Source organism: Arvicola amphibius, chromosome 10, assembly GCF_903992535.2.
Source record: "Arvicola amphibius chromosome 10, mArvAmp1.2, whole genome shotgun sequence".
NCBI lineage: Eukaryota > Metazoa > Chordata > Mammalia > Rodentia > Cricetidae > Arvicola > Arvicola amphibius.
This window is the reverse complement of record NC_052056.1, coordinates 31,382,335-31,388,334: the sequence shown is the minus strand read 5'-3', so window position 1 is coordinate 31,388,334 and position 6,000 is coordinate 31,382,335.

Here is a 6,000-nt window from a genome sequence, read left to right as displayed (position 1 = left end):
ATATATATATAAAATTAGGCTAATTTTAAAAGTATACACAATGTAAGCAATGTAGATAAAGTATAGCTCTTTAGGTAGATTGATCTCCACACATCCATTAGATTAATGACCTGAAAAATATAAAGAAGTTTTATAGATGTACTTTTTTAGCAATACAGTCAAGTATTTTTAGACTTTGGATAGCTGTAGAAGGAGTGCCTATGTAATATTTCTTTTTAAATATGCAGCTAGATCAGTAGACTTGGTGATTAGATGATAGATAGATAGATAGATAGATAGATAGATAGATAGATAGATAGATAGATAGATAGATAGATAGATGATAGATAGATAATAAATATGTAAATGAAAAAACGATAATATGGATGTGTTTGTATATAATAGAAGCATAGGTGATAGATGGATAGGTAACAAAGTAGTAAATCGAAGGAGCAAAGATAGATAGATTCATAGATAGATGATAGATGTATAGTATTTTAGTTAGGATTTCTATTGCTATGATGAAATATCATGACCAAAAGCAACTTGGGGAGGAAGGTACTTATTGTATTTATACTTCCACATCACTATCACTGAAGGAAGTCAGGACAGAAACTCATGTAGAAAAGGAACCTAGGGGCAGGAGCTGATGCAGAGGCCATGGAGGAGTGCTGCTTACTTGCTTGCTCTCCATGGCTTGATCAGACTGCTTTCCTACATCCACAGTGAGGTAGAGCCTCTTCTACAAATGATTTGATAGATATGATAGATGACAAAATGAACATGTATTACATATGCATGCATACACATATATTTTACACTTTCACAATTTCTATTACATATAATATGAACCTCTGAAGGCTCAGTAAAGATAATGAAAGCTATGTCACTTTTCGAATTATTCTGTGCTTGTGCCACAATTCTTAACTTTAGAGTTTTTTCTTTATGTTTTACAAGTTCACAAACAGTCATGAATGACTCCGACTTCTGCATCTATAGTCCTCCTATAAATATGCTAAACTAGTAAGAAATGTTGATGAAAGTTCATGGCTACAGTAATCTGACTTATGTTCATTTGTTTGTGGATTTTGTCATTTTTGCTTTGTTTGGTTTTGTTTTCTGAGACAAGATTTCAATATCTAGTCTTGAATAGTCTGGAACTTGTTCTATAGTTCAGGTTGGCCTCAAACTGAGCTGCATCTGCCTCTGTTTTCTGAGGGCTAGAATAAAAGGTATGAGCCACCAAATCTGGCACTAAGATGTCTTTTGCAGCCTCAGTTTTCTAAATAGTTCATTATATCTGCCACAATGAGCACCTTGAAGTAAGGACTAAATCTCAGAAGTTTGCTATATACCCACTAAAGCAAGATAGTTTTGAACTTGTAACAGGTGATTTATAAACAATTATTCATAAATGTAAATTGAAATTCTTCAAGGATCCAGTCCAGACAAAAAAGTCTGTTAAGATGACAAAATTTAACCATGACTTTTTTTATACAAAGTCTAGATAGCCATAGTCACGAATTTTAAATTCCATATCCAACATGAAGCAAATAAAATGCAAATCAGGAGTTCTAGGGGCTTGAAGAAAAGGAAGGCACACAGTGTTCAGGGAAGGGACGGGAACTGCATAATAACGCATTTTTAGAATCTAAATTGAACTATATCTTTGTGACAGTTATTTAGGAAATTCCAAGTTTTTCATGGTCTCTTTAAGTATGGGGTCTGGCATTAAAAAAATAATCTGGCATTCATCTTGTAGAATTCAAGCAACCACAGAAGCCCAAATAAATCTAATTTTCATAGTTCCCGTGACTTTAATACCCATTTGCTGCATGGAAACTCTGTGTTTGCTATTAAATTAAGACTATGAAGATCATGTAATGTGTAAACGACAAATATGTAATAACTCTGGAATGATGATATAAACTTCAGTAGCTACAAATATTACCAAGTCTATGAATTCCCACCATATTGAGAAACCCATAATTTCAGAAACTCGGAGTCAGATTGAGCAAAGGTAGGAATTTACACACAGCCTCAGAGCTAGCATGCATACACTTTAAAGCAGATAAAAAGAATATAATAAATTTACTTTTGATTGTATTTTGTAAAAGTAACTCTCACAGGTGCATGGTGGCACGTGCCTTTAATCCTAGCCCTCAGAAGGCAAATGTAAGTGGATCTCTATGAGTTCAAGGCCAGCCTGTGCATGGAAGTTCAGGCCCACCACGGCTGTATATAATAAGACCCTGTCACAAAAAAAGTAAACCAAAATAAAATTAATTCTCTTTAAAAACATTATATCTACAATAGCATCAAATATTTACAGTAGTGGACATTGATAAATATTCGTTTCTCAAAACAGATATGAGGGCAAACACTGAGTTGTTATACTAGCAAGTAACAAGCCTCAAAGAGACTCAGATATATGTATATGGACACTTGCAGCATTCGTGAAGGAGAAAGACAACACAGAGAGGATAAGAAGCTCCACTCATAGTCACAAATGTTGGAACTCATAAAATTCCATGCAGATGGGAAAGATCATGTGTAGAAAGGTTGAAAGGTTGCATGTAGAAACAAATTTACTTGTTTAATTGTTTGTTCTTTTATTCAGAGATGAGATCTCACTGTGTAGTCCAGGATGGCCAGGATTTGTTATATAATTTATTAGTTTCTGTGATGGTTTGAAGAAGAATGGCCCCAATTAGGCTTAAATCTTTTGAGTGCTTAGTCATCAATGAGTCAAACTGCTTTAGAAGGATTTGTAGGTGTGACTTTGTTTGAGGAAATATGTCATTGGGGGTGGCCTTTACGGTTCCAAAAACCCACACCAGGCCCAGTGCCTCTCTTTCTGTCTACTGCCTACAGATCAGGATGTAAAGCCCTCAAATATTGCTTCAGTATCATGCCTGTTTGCTTTCAGTCATGATGATCAAGGACTAATCCTCTAAAACTGTAAGCTCTCAATTAAACACTTTTTGTTTTTTATAAGAGTTGCCTTGGTCATGATGCCTTTTCATGGAAAAACCAACAACTAAGACAATTTCAAACCACGTTTTCTCCTTTCTTGCTCCCTTGGCATCCCAAATGCTGAAATTAAAGGCATGGGCCTCCAAACCAAGTTTTAATTTAAAAAAAAAGTGTGTTCAGTCATAGCTGTAGTCCTCAGGATTGACAGTGGGGTAGGTGTTAAGTTTTTTGGCCCAGTAAGCTTCTCTGCTGATGCAATAATCCAAATAAGACCAAATTAAATCAAATTAGAAGAGGTTCAAATTTAATGGATGCTAGCACTCCTGGGTGGGCCTCTGGGAAACACAGATAGGGGAACAAAGAACTGAGGAGACCACAGAGAACCAAAAGGACCATGTGTTCATTCTCTGGGGGTCAGTTTAAATAAGTTTCTGGTAATTAACTGCCAGAAAAAAATGAGACAGAGAAGTGCCCTGGTTGTACAAAAGTGGTATGGGTGAATAAGTGAGACATGAGCATAGTGTCCTTCTAAAAGCAGATTTTAGTTGGTAAGTGTCATTTTGAGCCAGGAGAGTTGATACCAATGGTGAAGTCCCAGGAGCTGGTTCAGGTGTTGGTTTTGTCTGGAGGGCCCAGACAGCAGGAGTGACCTGTAAAATATGCTTGAAAATAGGTGGGGTTAAAATAGGCTCTGGAGACTGTTAGTTTTTACCAGACCAGATTTTGATACAGCAGCAGAACTTTTCTGTTAGAAACCTGCATGTATCTGTAAGACAACTGGAACTGGAACATTTTAGAAGACAATTAAAGGGAATTGGGAAATCTGGATCTCTGAAGATACACCTGAAACCTGTTAATCCTGGACCATGAAGCCTATGAAAGAGGCATACCTGTTTATATTTTCAGTAGGAAACTTAACAAATGAAATAATGAACTACCAGTACCTTAATTCATTAAATGCCATTAGACAGATCTAAGAGGGATAAATGAGCAGAAATGAGACAGCTATTTTCGCTACACAGGCAATCACAAGTCTCTCTGTAGTCTTGGAGAACAGCAGCCTTAGAAGCAGAGCTTGCCATTAACTGCTGAGTTCAAGAGGCCCAAAGATTTTCCTGTGGGGGAAGATTTAGTCTACCTGTCTTTTTAGGATGAGACAATTGATCTCCCAGTGTAGCATCCAGGAAGTTGATGAGGTGGAAGGCTGCTTTTTGATGTGTGAGTGGCTTTGCCATACCCAAAGGCAAGCCTCCAGGTGGAAGGTCATTTGTAACCATGCATCTTCTTAGAGGAGTTATAGGATGCTGTAGGAGCTGGCATGTCTCTGTGTTAGAGGCTCTTTTGTTAAATACCATACTCTCAAATCTGTAAAGGCACTTGAGAATTAGGTACCATTACCTGTTATTTATAGTTAAATTAGACATATAAATTAAATTTAGACCTGTATTTTACCCATTTAGTTACAGCTTACCAATGCTAGTAAATGTAAGAAGATTAAAAGGAATATTTTATTAAGTTAAGATTTTGGAGGCTGGATATCTTCTTAGTAGGTCCAGTAAGTACATGTGGGTATTTTTACGAAAGATGGAGCTGAGGTCAAAATGGTGGCTACCCATATGCTTGTATTTTTTAGAGCTGTTCTAATCTGGAGTTGTGAATTCTACAGATCTTAAAACATACACACATACACAAAAAATAAAACAAGCATACTATGGAAACAAACACACATACACATGTAGACATAAAAAAGTAGTGTGGCCACATTACTTTAACAGACAGACAAAACATTTTTTAGGAACCTGTGTCAGTTGACTGACTTAAAAATCCTGGTGTAGGCAGGCAGCAGAAGCTAGGAAGCACACAGGTGGTCCCATTAAAGACCAGAGTAGCAGATGCTGCAAGAGAGAAGAGAAACAAAGGATGGAAAACCTATGCAGTTTTAGAGTGAAGGATGGGGGGAAATGGATCCATTGGGGAGAGAGAGAGAAAGAGAGAGAGAGAGAGAGAGAGAGAGAGAGAGAGAGGAGAGTCCCAGCATGAGAGACAAACAGCAAATAGCTAGAGAAGTGGGGAGGGGAGCAGGTAAGGGTAGTGGGAGTGGGAGCACAGCATCCAGAATCCATGAGCATGTGAGGCCTTGTTTATTTTACATCAGGTGTTAGATAGTACCAATTTAAAAGGATTTTTATAAAAGATATCCCAACAGCATTTGAAGATCAGGCCTCTAATTGTAAGTGTCCATTTTTACAAGTTTATGCCAAGTCTCAGGAGTCAATGTCTACCACAATGTGTCCACTATGATAAGACTCTTGAGTCAAAAAAAAGAGAGAGGTGTGAGAATTGCATGGGCAGATGTCTCCATCCCATGGAATCTTACCTCAGCGGGGACTGCTTCACCACTTTTAGTAGGGTCAGGTGCCCAGCACAAGTCGTGACTTTGGTAGACTACCCGACAAATCTATGGGCCCTGGGCACTAGGAGCATGTACTTGAAAAGGGAAATTCACCCAGATGAAGCTGATCTTAGCCTGGTGGAGAGCAGCAGAGAGAATGGCATTTTTCAAGATGTAGCCAGTGGGAAAACAGCCCATCTCAGTGGGACCAAATCAAACCAAATTAGAAGAAGCCCAAGTTTAATGGATGCCAGAGCTCCCGGGTGACCCTCCCAGAAAAACACAGAAAGTGGTACAGAAAACCGAAGAGACCACAGAGAACCAGAAATACTGAGTGTTCATTCTTTGGGGGGGCAGCTTAAATAGCCTATGGGAGTGGTCTTGACCCTCCCTTGGGAGGGGTCACCATTTGATGGGCTTTTTAGAGGTGGAGTCTGGACTGCAGCCACTCCCAGAGGAGGGATTTGAAATTTTTCACCAAACATTTCAGACTCGTTGTATATATGGATGCCATGGGGTTGGGGTGATGTTTCCAACCAAACATTCCAGACTCCTTGGATAAAGGGAGTGCCAGGGAGCTGAGGTGATTTTGGGGGAAGGGTTGCTTGTTCCTCCTGGCCGTCCACCTAGCTTAGACCCAAAATAATCACACA